This window comes from Melospiza georgiana, chromosome 10 (assembly GCF_028018845.1).
Source record: "Melospiza georgiana isolate bMelGeo1 chromosome 10, bMelGeo1.pri, whole genome shotgun sequence".
NCBI classification, from domain to species: Eukaryota; Metazoa; Chordata; class Aves; order Passeriformes; family Passerellidae; genus Melospiza; species Melospiza georgiana.
Window position 1 is genome coordinate 14,300,246 of NC_080439.1, and position 21,804 is coordinate 14,322,049.

The window sequence follows — 21,804 nt, forward strand, 5'->3', positions numbered from 1 at the left end:
TCTGCTCCAAGGATAAATTTGTCTGTCTCTCTTCTTATGCTGGGCACTCAATGTTATGCTAGAAATGAGGACTGTGGCGGTTAGAAACAAAAGAGGGGAGGGAAAAAGCCACACACCACACAAGAGACATGTATCAAAGTGTTCATTGTTCTGCATAAAGACAGTAATGGATAACCAATTCTCAGCCATACATACAGCTGGCTGTCAAACACTGTAAGGCATTAGTACAGAGAGCTTTGGCACACAGCAGAGCTAAGCAGTGCAAAACCAGGGACAGAGCCAGGCTTCTGTTGTCAGAGCATGTGCCTTTTGTCACAGCACAAGTTTCAACTATGCATGATGATGTTCCTACTAAGAAAGTCAAATCATCAAGAGTTTTTAAGGAAGATCATCCTTAGTATACAAACATACCAGGCAAGAAGAAATTTATCTAGAAAAATAAAAATCAAACTGTCTCTATTGGTAAATCCTAAAGATGAATAGGTCTTAATTTTGCCACAAATAAAATCTAAAATACAAATATAATCAATTTTTAGTCATTCTTTTCCAGTGTAGTTAGTTTCTGGCTATATGTGACTCTAGAACAACCAGTTAAATCATAAATAGGAACACAATGGAGTTGTGTGTACTGTTACAAAAATCAGAAGCTTAAACTGGCATTTCATTTTTCCTAAATTCTAATCAAGGATCTTCAAAGGGCCTTAATCCTCATGCGGTTTAAAACAAATAATATTCAAGCATTAACTTATTCACTTAACTTATTCAAGATAAGTTCTTAGAAGAACTATTGAATTTCCAACTCCATGCTTTCCTTTGTTTAGCTGCCCGGGCTGGGAAAAGACATGCAGCAGCTTGCAAGAAGGGATGGAGAGTGGGTAAGGAGGGAAGGTTCTGTCACCAGGTACTGGGAGACAGCAGAGAACAGAGGAAGGAGAAGCAGGCACACACTGGAGTGAGGTGAAAATGTGGCAACCCAGCAAGAAGCTCTTGGGGTAGGTGCTAACACCACCCTGACTTCAGCAGCCAGTTTCTGGTTTCAGCCTCTGGAAGTACTGAGGTGTGCCACCAGGCTTACCAAGCTTCTTGGATTCCAGTCCTTAGATTATACTGGAAATCAATAAAGTGCTGTAGCATAATGAAGATGCAAAGCTGTTTTTCACAACTGCATCTGAAATGAACTGGAAATGACAAGTTCTTCAATAGTTCTGCTCTTAGATTCTACTCTGAAATGCATCCTGCAGCATACTGTACAAGGGCTTACTGATGGATTTATTTATTGTGCCTATGTCCAGGTTTCTCACATTTGTACAATGATAAATGGAGAGCTCTGGGGTCTGAAATTCTCTGTTTATAAAAAAAGTCTGCAACAAATACTTTTCACACTGTTCCAGCCCTATGCCTTCAAGGGCTACTTTACTTGGTAGAGAAAGTCATCCCTTATGACAGACAAGCCATACTTCACATGTCACAGGTCAGATTTTTATGCTAAGACTACCAAAGAGGCTGAATCAGTGGTCCCAGCAGGAAGGGCATTTATCATCTGGGATCATGCTCAGCAACCAAAGTATCATTGGCTTTTAGGAAAATTAGCAATATGAGCTGCAAGCAAACCTGAAGCTTCTGCTGAATGGCAATAAGAATCTCAATTGTCCATTACACTCACCATTTCCCTATTTTAAGATACTCTTTTCGTGACACACAGCTCAAGAGAGTTACAACATTAGAATAAATGACATATTTGTATTCAAGAAAAAATTACTGACAACTAGTAATTCTGCATGACTGTTTAAACAGAATGTTAAGAGAGGTCTTTAATGTAATTTACAGTTTATACACTGGAGATTTAAACTACTCAATATCACACAGTGTTTGACTGAATGTGCAAGTCACTCATAAATGTGAAGCTATTCCTTCTATCTGACTTAATCTAATAAAACACTGCCTGGAAAATGAAACATAATATATATTGTCAAAAATGTAGTGACTACATATTCAGAATGAACGCCAAAATGTGAGGCAAGGTGGAAATCTGGAATACTACTAAACCTTTCAAGCTTCAAAAGTAATAACTAGCATTTTATACAGAACTGTGAGGAGCATTTTGCTAAGTTTGAAAGCAGTGGAAAAAATCCTGGCTACACAGCAAAGCCAGTCCAAAAAGACACTCTACTGAAAATATCAGATCACTATGATAACTTTCACAGAGAAGTGCAATATTTGGTAACCTCACTGGAAACAGGGACCACTGGAAGTCAACACTCATGTTACTGTGTTAAAAACTTAAACTTCCCAATAGTAAGGACATAAAGGCTATCTCCAAACTGATGAATCCTGCATATAACCTCAGCCAGAAAACTAATTGCAGCCCCGAGAGCAGCTCACAACTTTTTCACCTGGCAACTTATTCAAGTGCCTTGCTGAACTGGTCTCTTTCTTTTCTTCCTCTGTATTTTGCTATCAGCCATCCAGAAATGTGAGCCACGTAACACCCTGAGTGCTGTGTCTGTTTGGATACAACACAAATGCAGCAATATTCAGATCTGTATTTTAGAGGCACATGAGCACTGCAAGTGTGCTTTTGAAATTCTTTGTTTTCACAGAGATTGGGAATTCCTAGGATACAAATATTGACTATAAACTAAAGAGAACCAAGACAACATCCTGAAAACCACTGCAGAGATTGGAAAATACTACTTCCAACTCAGTATGTTTTGTGATTCTATACTTGTAAAGACAAAATTGGTTTTCCCCTACTTCCTTCTAGCAAAGTAGAAAATAGCCTTTATTGGCATCTTAAAGCAAAGCACTTCTGAGCATTTTAAATAACTTAATACAAGGAAGCTCATCTCGGGCAATATAATCCCAGCAGACATGAGTTCTGCTTAGTGAACTGTAAAGGACTTGTCAAAATTTTATTTTAGAAACTATATTTCAGAACTTGAAAAGTCTCCAGTTGACCCAAATTTTCTAAGCAAATATTAATTTATCTCACAGCCTTGGTCCCATAACCTATCCATTTTCAGATGATGAAACCTCACCCTTCCTTGGGCTCAGCACTTAGTTTTTGTGGTAGATATTACTGTTCAGGAGAGTTAGACAACACATGCTTCCTTGAATACTGGTTTTTTGGTGTTTTGGGGTTTTTGCTCTTGGTAACCTATACAATTTTACATCATGATCATACATAGCAGAGTGCAAGTTTATGAACAACACAAAAGAAAACTTTGCCACTATAGTAATTACCCCTCCCTTTATTCATGCCTTTTAAGTGATTAAACTAGTAGGAGAGCCTAGTGCAATGATGGGCATCAGCCAGGGGATCAAAGTCCTCGTGGTGCAAGTCACACTTCCAGTCTTAAAATTGCCTGCTAAACGACCTGGCACATCTTTAAAAATGCAAAACTATTTCAGTCAGCCCCATGGTGCCAATCTATGGCCCAGGTTTGCCTTTCCTCTGTGAAACAGGGACTTTCCTGTAGTTACCCCATGCTGTGTCAGGTGTCCATCTCCAGCTTTGGCTCTGCATGGGCCCAGCAGTGCTAGAGCAGCCACTAGCCAAGACCACCTCACACTTCCATGGAATTACACAGGAAAAACCCCCAGGCTTCATGTTTCCAAGTAGAAAACTGGGATTGCAATCCTTCCAGCTTTCCCACTGTACACAATCACACTGGCTCCTTCCCACAGCAGCCCCCTGGCTCTGGGCACTGCTCCCTCCACAGCCCAGGGGAGGCTGCAAGGGCTGCAGGAACTCTGCTGCACAATGTGCAACAGGAATGATTCTGCTTACAAATAAACCTCTTTTTCCCCCCACCAGTGTCAGAGCAGAAGCTGCATTTTCCCCCAACTAATTCGGTGTTACTGGTCAACATTATTACCCTACAAATATCATATCTGAGGTATGGAAGAACAAATATTGTTTCAGGCCTCAGAGGCTCCCAAATCTGAGCACATCAAATTAACACCATCCTTCTGAGAACCCAGCAGAGCTTGAAACTCTGGTGCAGGAAGCAGTAGACAATATCCAGGAGCATTTTCCAGCTACTGTTCTACACCATTATTTACCACAAAGCTGTCTGCTTCTGGTGTGCTACAGCAAAAGCAGATGGACATTAAAAAAGTATGGGTACTTTACTGAATAAGGACATGAGACTAGATGGAGCCTGCACCCAAACAAGCTGAACACTGAAAGAAAATCTTCTGCCATGATATTAGATATCATGTAAGTCTAGGACAAGTTGTATATAAGTGAATTGAAATAGGATAATATCCCATAAGCATAATGAGATTTCTTGTACCAGAGGTAAAGTAACTTTAGAATGTATGCCTGACTGGAAATGAAAATATAAAGAGAAAACTGCACCAAAAAAATGAATTATGAAGGAAGGAAAAGGGGAGTAAGGGTGGAAAGAATCAGTGCCAAGAAGACTGAAATTGAAAAAGATCAGAAAGATATTCATAGCAACTGCAGGCTAAAACCCAAATTAAGCAGAAACTAAGGATTATCTCAAAGAACACTCCTAAAACTGAGCCATAGATAGCCCTGACACTACTATATTGCAAACCTTAGGTATTCCACAGACTTAAAGGCAGGAACAGCCACCAGCTGAAAATTGACCAAACTTAAAGAAAATTAAGAAAAGGGACCAAAGCTGAAAGGCCAATCCTCCAACAGCACTGTTGGAAAGCAATAAAAACAACACAAGCCTTATATTTGCAGAAGGAAAAATGACTGAAGATATAAGTTCTTCAGCCCTCTTATTTCATCTCTGCCTCCTTCACTAGCAATTCATTTTCTTCGCCCAGTTGTGTCTTACACCTTCTCTAGTTTATCTAGAAGATGAAAACTTTACTTTTCCTGTCCCTTGAGCTAACAGAATTATGAAGTCCTATTCTCCCTCTGCATGATATCCACACCCAGCACAATTTTAAACAGTTCTTCAAAAAGAAACGAATATGATACAGGATTGCATGAACTACATACAACTTCTACCCCAAGTGGTGATTGTGCTGAAAACCAGGGTCTCAAACACATTGCAATATCCTTTAGGCACTTCTCTATCACTGCAGATGCTGAGAGCAAGAGCTCATGTATTTTTAACTGGAGGAACCAAGAGGAAGAAAAACCCTTAAGAAAAGCTGCAGAGCCATTCTCAGTGAGGCTGACAGGAGATTCCCAGTGCCAGGCAGCACCATCATAAGAGCACTCTGCCTGCATGGTTCTGTCTCACAGTGAGGATGGGCATTCCCTGGCTTGGGCACACAGGATTGCACTGCCCCAGGAGAGGCTGGCACACAGGCAAGAGCCCCAACACACAGCCTAAATCCAAACCCTCTTTACCATTTGCACAGATTGCCACAGCCTGGGCAGCTCCAGGAGGGACAACCCCTCAGCCATGAGAGAGCTCACGCCGAGCTGCAGCAAACCAAGCAGACATTTCCAGCTGGCAGAGCAGGAATGTGGTGCTGCTCTCCTGCTCTTTCGTGGTCCAGGCACGTTTTCCTGCTGGTACTCAGAGAGTACTGCTGCCACTGCTGATTAGAGAAGTGACTGGAGCACCTTTTCTGATGAAAGCTAATGTGAAGTGGACACTTGAGACAAGTACTCCAGTTTCTGCTGAATGAACCATCAGGCCCATGCAGAAAAAATAAGAAAATGCTGTTCTATTTCTTAACTGTTTTGTTTACAGCAAGAATCTGTCTGCAACCACCAAACCCCTGTTATTTGAAGGCCTAAACACCAGTAATGGAGATCTGTTAGGAGCCCTCAAACTCCCTATATTTGGCTCAGAACGAGCATCCTCCCCCTCTGCATGAGCTCCCCTATATGCCATCATCTGACAGGGTTTCACACTGACCTGGTTCACAGGAAAACTGCAATGGTCTATCCCTGAACTGAGATTTTCAAACACTGGAAGAGAATTTCAGTAAAAAGGTACATGGATGCACATTCTCCAATTCTTAGTGTAGTTCAGGTGCTCTGGGAGGATAACTGTAAACCACAGTTGCCAAAAATTAACTTCCACCTAAAAAACCCCACATACACCTAAGGAGCACTATTGGCACATGTTTGTAACCAAAGGCAGGTGTTCCAGCTGAACTTCACAAGGAGTAGAATTCTTATGGCTACTTCACAGAAATCTCCACCTTCTGTACATACAGCTATAAAAGTAATTTGTAATATTCCTTTCTGTTCATGTAATACCCTCAATGAACAAGCAGTGACACACTTAGTGTGCACTAATAAAATTTTGCAAGTGATGAATACTAAAGAACTCACGCTGAAACCTATTACAGCCCTAAAGTCACACTGAAATTAGCCCATAGAAGTGCCAAAACACACACTGCTCCCAGCAGAGCCTCCAAGACAAAAATACAGCATAAAACACACCTTATTTTGATTGGCACAATAAACTCCCTATTCCAGGAATGAAACTGATTTTATCACAGGGTGATTCAGCTTCTGTGAAAGGAATAAATTAGCAACTGAAACAGGACTGACCCCCTTCAGGCCATTGGTGCTGGATTTGGTTTGAGGTTTGTTTTATTTCCTTTTTCTTTTTTGAAAGCTAACCTGGAGTGGACCAGACTAAGCCTGAGGAATGATGACCTCATCTTTTGTCCAGCCTCCCAGCCAAGGTGGTGTGGAACAGCCTGCATGAATTCTCAGTAGAGCCACAATTTCTGTGAAAGCCCAGTGTGCTGCAGCTTATTTTCCCTTGGCTGCTCCAGCATATGCCTTCTGTATGATTTGGCCTCATGCTCAGAACAGCCTTGGTTGATGGGGATTTTTTCTGAAACTTCTATACAAAAATGTATAACTTCAGGACCCAATAGTGCAAGGCCAGAGAAGATAAGAGGTTGTTAGCATGAACCAGTGCCTGAAGTTCCTGCATTCTTTGTGGTTTTAGCATCCAGGATTTATGCATGTAGAGAGCTTTGGTTGGGACTCGGTTTATTTAGAAGAGCTTTCACCATCTGTTCCTCCAAATCCTGAAAACATGAAGAAAATACACTTCGCAAGCAGCTACAAACACAGATGAGCTCAGCAGTTTATACTGGAATATACTGCACACAGGGAAAATAACTCATAACATCTCTGAGGTTTCTCCTTCAGGCATAAATTAAGGATTGAAGATTGAATGCTTTCACTTTTTGCCACAGAGAAAGAATTCCCTGGTTTATGTGAGTTCACCATCATACATCTTCATACTATGAAGCAGAGACCCAAACTCTTTGAAACTAAGATGACTTAAAAGATTTTCTAATTAAACTGGCCAATTTCACTAATACATCACCTGTCATCACACAGTTCTCAGAGATTTTTTTTTTTATTACCTAGAACTTAAAATCTCTGAATAATTAGCAAGGTAAGTTACAGCTACAACACTTTTTAAATGCCTTCAAACCACAATCCAATGAAGGCAATCCATGAATCTCTACTTTCTTTAAAGCACAGCTTCCAGCCCTTATCCCTGACTTTTCAACCTATTTCCACCTACTTGACAAATGATGCCTCAGCAAACTCTGCCCCAGTTTTCCAGACATTACAGGTATCAGTTGCCTACCTGCTGGGGATGAGGCATTGGAGCTTCCCGAAGCAGATCTCTGTGAAGGACCCTCAAAGGATGCTCCACAAGCTCACAAGGAAGCAGGAGCCTGCCCTCACCTGCATGGACAGCAGCCATTCCAGGCAGACAAGAAACGCACCCTTCCCACTCTCCTCCTGCAGGGACTCACATTTCCACACTTGACTCCGAGGTGAACTGGTTTGACAAGAAGCCACCACCCCTGGAGGCTGGAGAAACAAATCCCTCATTCCCAGCACTTGTCCTCAGTATCTGCTGTCAGTGTTGTGCTGATGCTTCCCTGAAGATAGCAAACTGTCCTCCTCCACAGGCCTGCTTCTCCTGCCTGTCACCCACAGAAGGGCCAGCTCTGCCCCAAGAGCCAGGAAAAGTGCAGTGTGTGCAGGAAGAGAAGGGTCAGCCCTCTGAAGGCAGCCATAAACCCTCCTGCCCTCGGAACCAGCCATGTCCCTTTTTGTCCCCCACTGTAGACAGAACATTCTTTCTTGTCTCAGCAGTGCTGAAAACTGGCAGTCAGTGCAAGAGCTGACAGGACAAAGTCAAAGAACCCTTGGCATTCACTGATGGTTTATTTTCCACACTTATTTCTTCTTGGACAATCATACTTTTGCTGTTCCACTGCAGTGCTGTCCATAGGTTATGTCAGAGTGACCCAGGCATAGTTAAATTATCTCTTGTTTTGGCAGGGCACTTACTGTAGAACTGGCCAAAAATACCACCCAGATGTTTTGCAACAAAAAAGCACCTTTGCATCAAAATCAAAGACTGTACAGTATTGTGCTGATTTCATTAAAGGTTCCATAGAACAGAAGTCTAACATTAATCATTTTGATTTTTTGGGTTAAAATCTTGCCCATTTATTATTAATTTTATGCATTAAAAATTAATATAGAGTGATGTTATTTGCCCATATACTATACCCAAATTCACAAGCAAATCTTAAAATACTTCAGTTATGAAACAATAATGGTTAATGTCCTCATAAGAAATCTCAGGCTTTTATTCTAGTGCAGAAGGGGAGGAAATATTTCAGATAGAAGAAATTTCTATCCCCCCTAGGATTAACCATCATAAAAACATCAACATGTGTGTTTCAATCTTAGCTAACAGTGGGTTTAGGCTGCTTCCAGCCCAAGTACTACAGCCACAGCCCCTCTGGGGATGCAGGACATGCACAGGGCCTCCCAGATAAGAAAGGAGAAGTATCTCTCTGCTCCAGCCAGGGACAGGGTAGTAAAGAATGTCATTTATCACATGAACTCCAGCCCTCTCAAACCAGCCCACTTCCTGTCTTTCCTGGCTCCCCATCAGCTTCACCCAAATAAGCTCCATCCCACAGCAATCATCTTTTTCCATGACAAGCCCTCAAAACCCCCAGAGGTTTAAATGGGAACATGATGACAAAGCCAGGAAACTCACACTAGTTAGAGGAAGGACAACTGCCTATTAATATGATCACGAGCAAAAGCATCTGTCAAATTCTTTTTTTAACATAATCTTAATTTCAGGCTTAACTCCAGTTTATGAATACATAAAAGAGAAATTTCTTGCATAAATTATTCACTATGAATTAAACACCCAGCTGCACATAGCTGACAGATTTCTATTAAAAAATAAAATGATAAGTCATTTATATAAGCTGTCCATTTGGCAAACATGCATTTTATCCTCTTACAGGGAAAAAGGATATTTTCAAGTGTCACATATCTTCATGTCAAAAGGAAACCTATACAATAGGAATCATATATTTGGGAGAACTTGGCACATTCTCTGGGTTTGCAAAGTTGGGGTTTAAGAGTTATTTTGGTGTGGTGTTTTTTTAAGCTCTGGGGAAGAAAAGAATGTTCTAACAAAGTCTACAAAAAAAAACTCTTTTGGAGAGACAAAGTATATGAATCGTTTCCCCAGTAAAATCACTTCTGTGAGTATAAAAATCAGGACTTCTAGGTTTAGAAGAAAACATTTTAATTTTCTTCAAAGTTTCTCTTGGACAAACTAAAAATATCGCTTTCAAACCAATCAACAGAAAAGTGCCTCCTTTTTTCCCCCACAAAATCTAATTTGTTATTGCTCAAACGAAAGCTGCATGCACAAAAGTAACTGAGAAGCATCACTTTCACGTTCCTTTTTTTACCCCATTTTTTAAAATGATTCAGTGCAATTAGGACACTTTAAAACCTGAGGTGTTACTGAGTTTGAGGGAGGCCAGAGGAGGTCACAGTGCCAATCCCAAGGCTCAGAGGAGAGCAGGCACAGGGCTGCCACCAGCGCTGGGGGCTGCACAAAGAGCAGCAGCACTCGCAGGCTGCAGCCCTGGGAAACCCTGCCAGGCGCAGAGCTGGGAGCCCCAGGCAGCTCCCTCGTGCCTCCCACTGTATTTGCAGTGCTGATGGCACAGGTGCTGCTGGCAGCCCTCACAACAGCCCTGCAATGCCCAACTTTAACCATCCTGATTCTCAGATGTCAGCGAAACAGCTGTGGGTCACCTTAAGAGAAGAGAAAGTTACGGGGACCCAGTGGGATCTTAGCTTCAGATCTGCCTGCAGAAATCCTAATCTGTGCATTAGCCCAGCTTCAGCTTTGCCATCATGTGTAAAAACTCCATCCCGAGGATTCAGTTCCAGCAGGGAGTATTCCTGTGTTAAGAAAGGGGCCTGCCATGCACAGTGGCCATTGCCCTGTAAATGTTTCCCTTTCTGTGATGCTTTTTCTTGTCTTGCATCAGCGGCTTGAATTCAAATACCTAAAGTGGGTTTTACAGCAACCTGAAGAATGGAATAGTGCATACGTCTGAACAGTGCAGCCAATTTCTCTAATGCACTGCCAATTGGTTTTTCTGAGAGAATATATCCTTCTGACTAGGAACCTGGTTTGCATTTTTATATTTTACAGGGTTTTTTGATGGATGGGGACCAGCTTGACTTCAGAAATTTAAAAACTCAGAAGGCAAACATCAAAATAATTTCACTGATCTTTGAGCTGAACTTCGAACTTAAAGGGCATAACACCAAAAATATCCTGTCTGCCTTTCACCCTAAAGCACATCTGCCTTTGCACCTGGGATCAGATGCATAAACAGAGCCTCCTCTTCACCATTTTGGAGACTGTAGAGTAGAAAGTTTACCAGGACAGGCGTGCCAGCCACATGTCACTGTGCCTGTGACATGTCATGTGTCTGGCCTCCTTTGCCAGGGCTGCCAAGCAACCCAGCCCCAGGGAAGCAGTGCCTGCCCTCAGCTGAACTCAGACATGCTGCAGCACAGGGAGGCAGAGCTGTGGGAGCCTTTGCAATCATCTCTGCTGAAGCAGAAGATGAACTCAAGGTCAGTGCTCCAAGGAGTAGGACAGGGGACTTAGGCACTGCTGTTACACAGCTGGGATGTTAGAGCAGTTAAAGGAGAACATTGCTGAGACTGGGTTTATCCACTGATGTTTTCTTGCTGGCTGAACCATTATGACAGAAGACATGCCATAAAATGCATTCCTGCTCTGTTTCCTGGCCTTCAGAGGGGGGAGTGGTGGTTTTGTGGGACTTGAATTTCCTTCTAACCCCATCCCACTCAAAATATTAAGGAGGAAATTGACAGCTTGAATTCACCTAGCCTTAATTAACAAAGCAACAAATTGTGCTTGCTAGAAGCAATGCTGTGCAAATCAGCAGCCATTAGATAACTGAGGGGTCTCATTTACTCCAACAAAATTCTGTTGCTTTGCCCCTGTTGTATGACAAGTGCAGATGGGCTGGGGAATGTGTGTTCAGATGGACAGAATTATGGTGGGTTTACATTCAGAGCAGCAGAGAGCTGAGGCTGAACACAAAAACTGACCCATCTGGTGGGAGCAGATTGCATCAGAGCCTACTTCTTGTTTCTCTTGCAAAGACACCCCACACTAGACAACAGTCACACTTTGAGAGGAACAAGCTTTGTGCTACCAGTTCTGGGAGTGGACAGACCCTAGCCAGAAGCCAAGGCCTAAAGGATCTCTGCCTCAAGTTCAGAAAGGCTGGGAATTACAGTTTGAGTATTTTATCCCAGCTCTGGTTTTGACTCTTTCCTTCATCTGTCTCCTTCTCTCTGCCACAAGCCTGTGCACATGGTCACCTGTGCCAGTCTGCTGATCTCCTCTAGGTACTCCAGTCTCCAGTGCCAAAGGGGAACGTAAAATATATTTAATATATACTTAAACATAGAATATATTGAAAATAAATTATTTCACAATTAGTTTTTCAGGCTGTTTCTTAGATCTGAAGCCATAGTGCCTACACATGCCCAAAGCTTGGAAAGCACTGCATCCCTCCTGCTGGGGAGCATGGCAGTGACCCAAATCTCTGCCACACCTGCCAGCACAAGGCACAAACACAAAGATCACCTCAGACTCACTGAACATGCTGGTCTCAGACCTTCATACCATCACCAGCTACTGCCAGGAGCAGGGCATCAGTGCTCCAGCTTTCCCACTTTTAAAAGAGCCAGATGCTGGCATGGTCTGCCTCTTCCTCAGAATGTGCCAGTGGCACATAGGCTCCATTGAAAGACAATATTTCATGATATAGAGCCTAAATTTTTCTTCCCTTAATTTCAATCTGTTGCTCCCAGCATGTTGCTCATCATTATGGAAATGAAGCCTCCTTCTTCTTGGCATTTACACCCTTCAGAAACTTGAAGATTTTAATGTTCTCCCAGAAAATGAGTCTACTTTTTCTGCTCTTTTAAACTGCCCAAGCCAAGTTCACCTCAGCTGGGAAAGAGACTGGAACATGAGCCAAGGAAAGCCTTTCTCTTCACTTCCACTTTTTAGAGTGAAAATTTTAAGCAGAGAAGTGGTACTTTCAGCCCTTACACCTTTACAGGCATGTGTCAAGCAATGGACAAAAAATTTCATTTCGAACAACCTATTTTTTCTTTCTGAAGCAGCTGACTCTCCACATGAATACATCTCTTACATTTTCTCAGAAAGATGAGCAGGTGCCTTCCCTATCAGAAGTTACCAAGAGCTCATTATTAGTCTTGAGATAAATGACAGATACCAGTATCCCCTGGCCTCCTAGTGCTACAGGACTGAGTCATTACAAAAAAACATCACCACTCACTGAATCAACAGAATCATTTTACAGTCATTTTTTGGAAGGCTGTTTGTCTGGGGATGTCCAGCACTGCTTTTCTTTAGCTGTGGACAAAGAAGCCAGAGTTGAAAGCACTATGAACCACAAAAAAAAAACAGAATAGCCCTACCACATGAGCTTTGCACTTGCTTTACAACTGCTTCCTTTTCCTGCCCCAGCAGAAATGTGCATAACCTGACTGAACATATTCATTTGTTCAGCGAGGCTGCTGGCTGTTTCCACCTCTCCAGACAAAGGGCTGATTATTTCCTCTCATGTTAATGACTACTGCTATAGGCAGGTAGGCTGCCATCTCTCTCTCTCCCTTCCACAAAAAGGAGGATCCCTCCCTGTGGCACTGAGGGGAACACAGAGCTATTTGCACTGCTGCAGTACTTGCCTGGCAAAAAAAGGCCAGGGCTTTTACTGCTCTGAATGCCTCCTCCTGAGACCCACTGTATTGGCAATTCTTTTAACCAGCCTCAAAAACCTCCCCTTTGTGAAGGCCTAAAAGACAAATCCATCCTTGGTGTAACACTACTGCCCTCAGTAGAGTATAGTAGAGTTGAATTTGGACCAAGCTTCACTTTGATTTGCTTTAAAAGCTTCTTTGTCCATGCATATAATTATTGCCAGCAGATTCCTTCTTTCTGATACTAAGCCTCATATCTCTACCTGCTATTTCATCTTAACACAGCCATCTGAGCTATAGACATGCCTACAAGAAGCAGATCAATAGGTGCTCTCCCATCCCTGCCAGTAATAATTCTTTATCAGATGTGTCTCTGCCACTTGCCTTTTCAATGTTTTCATGTAGGAGGTAAGGGGCTGGCAAGTATTTCTGTTGGTTTGGTGTCTTTGTTTATGATAGATGGAAAGCTTGCCAACAACACACCAAATACTCTCTAATTAAAGTCAGTTCAGTGGCTGTGATTAGAAGAATTGTGGCTGACTTCTAAACCCTTCACTTCTCAGCCATAAATCCCTCCTGCTCCCCAATCACCGGCAGCGATGACTAATGCCAGGTTCCCCTAGTTACACTGGAAAAGGGGGAGGTGCTTGGGGATTAGACAAAGTCTGCTGCCTCCAGCTTATTTTCAGGCTTTCAGGCCCATGAAAAAAATTAAATATGATGAAAGAAGCCATATTAACTATATTGCTTGTGTTCTTTTCATTCCTGGCTGTGTTAAGTGCTGTACACAGCTCATTTTATTTTCAGCTGATATTAACTGCCATTTCCTGACATGCTCTCCTCCATTCATTTCCTGATTCATTTGTCATTATCATTCACACATGCAGACTTCCACTGCAGTAGCCAGCAACAACTTAGGAGTCCATTCTGCTCTCTTTCACCATAACCATGTCAGCACATCTGTGAATTTTTAGTCCTGACTTACATCAGAAAAACACAACCAAAAGGTTCCCTCCTGCCCAGTGCTGGGCATCCCCAGCTCTAAGGCATCAAAGTCAATAGCTCTCAAACACAAATTTTTGTTAGAAATAAAATTAGGTAGGCATGACAGACAGCTTAAGCCTTCCCCACATCTTCAAGTGCAGTTTATAAGATGAAGTAACTGCAATAACAATAAACTTACCCAATATTATAAACACAAAGCCCAGTTGCATTATGAAGTGAAGGAATAATCATGCATCTTTGTGTTATTTCCAGATCTAGGGGAATTGCCACCTCATCCCCACATTTCCTCTGCAAATGGCTCCATGCACAGGTAGCTCATTAGACACAACTACTTCTCCTGAAGCTGGGTGGCTTGAAAGAGCAAAGCTACAAAAATTAAAAAACTTCTCATGAAATTTACACAGCATTTTTTAATAGCAGTTTTCTCAGGGAATTCCCATTCCTATTATCCACCTCTCTGCTCTACTACCAGCACCTACAAAGGTAAAGCACTTGCAGCCCTTCACCACAGCAGAGATAACAGCAAATTGTTTGCCTATAAAATATGTCAACAATTCTCAGCCTCAGCCAGAGAAATTCTCAGAAGCTAAGAACTCATTAGGCACTGGATATAATTAACTCTTTGCACATTCTAAACAGAGCTTGTTAACAGAAAATGTTCCCTAAGAAAGCACAAGGAGCAATTATTACCTAGAGAGGAGAGGTTCCACAGAAAGAACTGGGCTACTGACAGCCTTAACTGTCTGATCACCACTAATGACAAAAGGTTTATTAGATTTCTCTCTGTTTTAATTAGATTTATCTGTTTTCATTGTGAAAATAGGGTTAGGGACAATTTTCTCCTTATAGTTTTCTTTAAAATGGTCTTAGATACCAGACCACAGAAGTTGGTTTATCTTTTTGCATCTGCTCTATGACAAATTATTCTAATCACAAACTCCTCTTCATAAAGAAAAAGGAAAGACATCTCTGCAGTCTGTATTTGATTTTTGTCCCCAGTACCAAGAATAGTGTCTCCTACAGGAACCTACAGCCAATATGATCTATTCTGACACAAGCCATGTAAACTCTGGCTAACATGTGCCACAATGAATTCCCTCCTGGGCTGCAGCGAGTCCCAGCCCACAGCAGCAGCTGTGCAGAGGTGCAGGATGCTGTCCCTGGCAGGGCCAAGCATTGTGCAGGTGCCCAGCCCAGCAGCACACCCACCCCAGCAGTGCTGCTGGGCAAGTCTGTCATGGCACGAGTGCCAAACACAGCTGCTGTTGCCTTTGTTCCAAGCCAAAGGCCAAACCACTGCCCATCCACACTGCAGAAAATCCCCACCAGTTTTGACAACCCTCAAACTACAGCAGGAGCTCTCTATCCCCTATGGAGAAAGATGCTGCATTATAAGGGAGATTTTGTCAAATCAATACCTAACATCACAATGGAACATCTTTGTCGTAGATAGTTTGTTGAGTGTTAGTTTGTGGTGTGCTCCAGGTTTTTTAAATAAATTCAAAATTGTCAAATCACACTTTTTTACAATTTAAAAGCCCTAATGTTAGACAAAAGCCTTATAAAGGATTAAAATAAAAAATAATAACCATGCACCCACCCCAAATGTTGAATGACACTTTTTGATAACAGCATGTAACATGGATTTGCTACTCTATTAGTGAAGGGAAAGGGAGGGAGGGTGTGGACAAGAGCAGAAGAATCCTGTTCTGTCTTCAACACCTGCTGGAGAAAACTACTGGATCCAGCTGAGCATTTGATCAAACTGAAATCTGTAGACAGATTGACAATCTGATTATTAATCTTCCTTGAAAATGCAGCAAGTAATCATTTGAGGGAGGGGAGAAGAGCAGGAGGAAGAAGTAAAGCAAACACTGCAACCATTTTAGTTCCTCTAAAACCCATGGCTTTCATCCCTTTAACTGCAAATTGTACCAAATGCCAAATCAATTGTTCTATGACCTTGCACTAAGTGAAAGAGCAAAACAAGAATTTCTTAAAATGATAAAGGTAGGCTATCACAGCTTGCAAAAGCAGTAATCAATAAACCACTTCCCATTTAACAACACTCCCTCTAACCAGATTGGGATTGAATGCACTCTGCCTACACTATTCACTTGGAAAAAGAAGCAAAATCAAAATAACAAAACAACCACACCACAAAAACAGGCGCCACATTTGGGCCTGATAACAGATATAGAACACCAAATAATTCTTTTATTATTCCAAATCATACAATTAACAATATGCACCTTATTGAGCCACAGAGGTTACAGACTAAGAATTTATGATCTTTATTCTCACAGCAGGAGCAGCATAATCCATTCTAATTCTGTGCCCCTTTCTCCTAAGTATCCCAAGTCTTATTTGGTTTTAATCTTCATCTGCACTGAAAGGTCAGGAAAGACCATTCTCAATTCTGCCTATATGCCTTTATGTCCTGTCTATAACTAAGCACTAAAACTCTGTGAGCTTCATTTGCTTTATTTTTGCCATTTCACAGTTATTCTTCACTTCCCACCTATGTCCTCTTTTTTTAAGCTGTAGCATATTGCTGGGACTCTCCTAACAGCTTCCTTACAGTGGTATATAAATACACTTAAATTGCATATGAAATATTTTAAAAGCTGTCTAGGCATTTCTGGTGTTTACAACACTTGGTATAACAAGATTCAGCCCCTGAGTGGGGTCTCTGGGCCTTCCCACACACAAATGATGGGCACATACCCACAACATTAGATTGACAATTGTAATGTCCCTGTTTTACAAGGGGGAGAAACTTACGGCACAGAGGAACAGAGCATTTGTAGCAGAAGCAGCTCCCAGAAGTGAACTTTTTGGTCCCAAGACATTTTCAGCCTCCAAATCCCTCCTGCCCACTATGTTTCAATACTCCAGCTTCCCCATTCCCCTCTCCATGCTCCATTCCTCCCCTTTTAATTTTCATCACAGTGGACATTAGCAGCCTTCCTGATTTTTTCCCCTTTTTCACTGGTGGGCACTTTGCCATGCCACCCATGCAGAGCACCTGAGACAGCCCCAGGTGCAGCCCTGCCCCTGCTGCCCTGTCTGCCCACAGCCCCAGGGCAGCTCCTCTGCCTGCTGCCCACACAGCTTCTCTCTGCACCCAGGTGGGCTCAATGCAACCTCAGTCCCACTCAGGCTCTGATCAAGCCTCAAACCTCTCCCCAGGCTGCTCCATTTTGCTTCCTTAGCTGCTGACCTCCAGCTGCCCCAGTGCTTCAGGCAGGTCTCTCACAGAGCCTGCACTGTGGCAGTGGTACATGCTGAAGTTGTTCAGCCAGACTGTTATTTGAATCAGCTCAGAATTTCTAAAATAACATTTTCTGTTACAGCTGTAGGCTTGGCGTTATGCACCACTGCACCCAATGCTTTGCTCCTTTTCCCTGGGCAGCTGCCATTCCCTCTGGAGTCCTGGCAAGCTGCTTTCCTTAGAAAAACCATCAAATCCCTTGCTGCACTCACTAAGTGCCTCTCATCATCAGGAATGGGAAGCAGGACTTAATTCCCAACCAGTTCCCTGCTCTTCTGGAGCAAACCACAGCAGTTTGTACTCCCTGGGTGTTGGCCAGCGAGGCAAAAAGCCTGAGGAGACAAGCAGAGCAGCACAAACAATTCCCTGTCTGGTGCATTATCCTTGCTTTAAATCCAGTACCTTGTTTATTATCCAGAATATTAAACTCATGTCCTGCTTCCCTGCAGTCAAGAGAAATTTAGACTGTGAAGGTGGATCTTTTCTGGGAGTAAGCCAAGCCAGGAGTGCCAGGCCACTTGTTCTCCTGCTCTAATTTGTTGACACACATGTACACCTTGGAGAAGACCAGGCTGGGCAATACCAATGTGCAGTGTATAACCTGCAGATGCAGAGGTGATCTCTGCTGCTTCTCCAGCTCTGGTGCCTCCAAACACCAGGTGCAGCTCCAGGAAGCCCCCAAACATCACCAAGGTCTGTTTTGTCCAAGGCTTGAGCCTGTCTTGTAACATGAAATAACAGAGCACACAGTGTGTGCAATGTCCCCCCACAAGCACTGGGCACACACAGAGCACCATTTGCCTCCCATCAAACAGCAAGGCACAACAGAATATTTTCTCTCCGTCCATTTCCAAACTCAAAGAAATGCAGCTCTAATGGAACAAAAACATTCACAGTCCTATGTCAAACTCAACACACACGTTTAGAAAATGCTGTAGATGAGGATTCTTGAAGAGGTTCAAATACCTAAGTTTTTTACATTTTCAGATGAGGTTCTGTTGAAAAATACCAAGATATGCTCAATGAGTGTTCAACTAAATTGAAATTATATTTCTAAGAATTTTTTCAGAGTGGTGAAATAATCCAGAACCCTACTTTATTTCTAGGGGGGAAAAATAGAATCAATTGACACCAAAATAAGTGTTTACTTTTTTCCCCATTTTATTTAAAAGCACACTTACAAAGTTTGAGTGTGAAAACTGAATTGAAAGGGAAACCCAAAACTGTTTAAACAAACTCCAGCTTACAATCAGCTCTTTCCAGCATCAGTCTATAAGCTACTCTGCCCTCTTTGAATCCTACAAACTCTTCAATAACCAGAGAGCTCCTAGGCAGGCAAATATATTTTTACAAAACCTGAGTCCAAAGCAGCAGCAGATTAAACCTCTTCATGCTTGGATTGTCCCATAAACGTACAGATGCATCTGAAAAAAACTGGATACACTGCTGGAACAGTGGCACAAAATTGCATAGGACAGCTTGGGAGGCTACATAAAATCTCACCACTTCCTTTCAACAAGCATTACTTCTCCAATCTCTGTTCCATGTAACCCTGTTTGGAAAAGGGGTGATTGTTCTTCTGTCTTCATGTGTACAGCAAATGTGTACAGCAGTCAACTGTCCTTCTTCCAGACTGTTTGATGAGGCCACTAGAGCATTTAAAAATGTAGTTCCATTCCCAAGAAAATATTGTCTGAGTTTGGATAATGCCTCAGCAAACACAAAGGGAAGCACACAGGTTTCCAGAGGAAGAAGCCTTACATCTCCACAGCTGGATGCCTGTGGCACATCACTCATAACAGCCAGCCATGCTGCTCTTCCCATACACTGCAGGGTTAGATATATGGGACTTTTTTTCTACTCTTTTGACAGTCATTCTGAAGTATTATCTAAGTTTCAAGGGCTGTTTTGCAAGTCAGCCAGTTTGAAACCAGATCCAAGATCAACAAAGCCAAGTCCTTGAAAGCACATCTTTCCAGCTGACACACAAATGCACCTTCTTTCCTCGGTCACCAATTAGAGCCATGTTGAACTCTAAGTCTGGCTCTGCCACATGTTCACAGAAACTTCAAAAAGGCAGTAAAGACAAAATTATTCTCTTTGAACCTCTGGCTAAATTGCTATTCCCCCCTCCCCAGCCCACAATTGCTGGGAGTGCACTTGGTTCATTTTGCTACAGATTACCATATTTTTTGTGACACTTCACATATCTCTACTCTCACATACTTGAATAATTCTTTGAAAATAAATAGAAATTGCAGTCATACCCTCAAAGAGTTAAAGATAGCCAGAATAAAGGAATCCTTTTAAAAAAAATCTTAGCCTCAGTGACAGTTTGGGGATACACCCTGCTCTCCAATTTTCCCATGTTACCTGAGGTGACAGCAGTTCACCGAATGTTAACCACTGTGAGCATCACACCCACTGCACTGGTATCACAGGACACACACAGGGGCAACTCACAGATAGCTTCCTCAACTATTTTTGCTGTGCATCAGCATGTACCCATCTTTAGGGTGATGCAAGCTGATGTCAAAACTGTAAGACACCCTACTAAGCAGTGGGAAAACGTTGGTTTAATGCAAGTGAGGCACAGCTTTTCCCTGGAAATCAGCTTATTGCCATTGGAAGACTCTGCACAGCAAGGATAATGCTGCACACAGTCTTTGTGTTTCTGTGTTTCAGGGTGAATAAATATGTACATATATAAATCAAGTTACATATACAGTTATCTGCAATGCAGTCAAGAACTGTATCTGCAGTACATAAGAAAACACTCAAACCAGCTTTGGGCTAGACAGCTCTCATCCATATCAGTAAGACTGCAGATCCCTGGGTCCACCAGGGCCTGCACAAGCCCATTCAGGATCCCAAGTTTGCTCTCAATAGCTCAGACCATGATCCAAAAGCATGGCTGCTTTCAGAGGGGAGCTTTACCACAGCTGCAGTCCTTGAGTCTCCACAAGGACCAGTTCTACCCTGGACTGAAGTAAAGGTGTGCTCCTACTGATCACTTAAAATCTGCATCTCGCTTTTCCTCACAGAAACTGCACCTTATCACATCCCAACATGATGTTAATGCCACAGTTGATCACTTGGACTGAAAAAACAGGAAACAGTTTAATAATTGCACCCAAAAAATACTGGAAGACTTCTACATTCCTGTTCCTTGTGAACATATGGACTAGCAAGATGATGCACATTCCTGCAGAACTGCTCAAAAAGCTCCCATATGTGCTGGTATTAGGGATAAAACTACTGAAGAACCTCCCCCAAAAGCACACTGCCTCATATGACTGGCTACTCACTGGAGAGAAATTCTTGAGTGCACAATTGAAAGCCAGGTTTGCAATTGAAAAGAAAACAGGAGAATTGACTTGTGTCTATTTTTTCTGAGACAACCTTAAGCAATTTCCATCTCTGTGAATTTATCACAAAATACATTTCCAAGCAAACAGAAGAATTAACATACAGAATGATTGTGAGATACATTTTATTCATGGGAAACAGTGTAATAGATGGAAAATAATTTCTATGCCATATTATACAGGAGGGAGACCTTCTGCAGGATGGACAAGATATTTGGTGTATGGTCAGCAGCCTTTTCATCAGATCATAATTCCAGGATCCTAGAGCCTGCCTTACTGTCTGAGCCAGCAGCATCACTGCACAGACCAGAGATAACATCTACTGACCAGAAGTGACACTGCTCCTGCTTCCCAGGTCCTGGCACCAGGACTAAGATTTCAACTCTAATTGCTTAAACATGATCCCTGAAGTGTTCCAGCTTTTCAGAGGATGCACCAATTTACATTCAACCTTCTCAGACATCATACAGCAAGCTGCATAGAGAAAAGGTTATGATTTTAAGGAATGCCATCAAAACAATATATCCCTTATATTATTCTTTAGAAGCAAATCTCTCATTTCAGTATTAGTTTCTACCAGTGATAAGAGTGTCATGTTCTCAGTCACTCTCACTGTTCACCCCTTCTCTTAATTCCACGATTATTTGACCTCCCAACTGTTTCAAATAATTCTCCTATCAAGATCAAAAACTTGAGGCAGCCAAGCACATTTTGACACTGCCTTTGAGCTGTGCTGAAGAAAGATTTATTTGCAAAAAGCAAATACAAAACTGCTTTCAGGGAAATATTTTACAGAGTAGCTTCGTCATCATCTTTTGTTGTGTTCAAACAGCTATTTCAGTAAAATTTTGTTTCATAAGTGCCTTAAAAAACTCTCAGTAAATCATGCTAAATTGAAATTATAGCTAAGTCAATAAAGTCTTGAACTTATGGAAAAAGAAAATGAGAATTGTGCATGTGACAACTTTAACTATGCCAAGACCTCAACAGCAACAGAAGTCTTGTCCATCAATGCTCCAATTAAAAACACAACCAAGAAAACACTTACAACT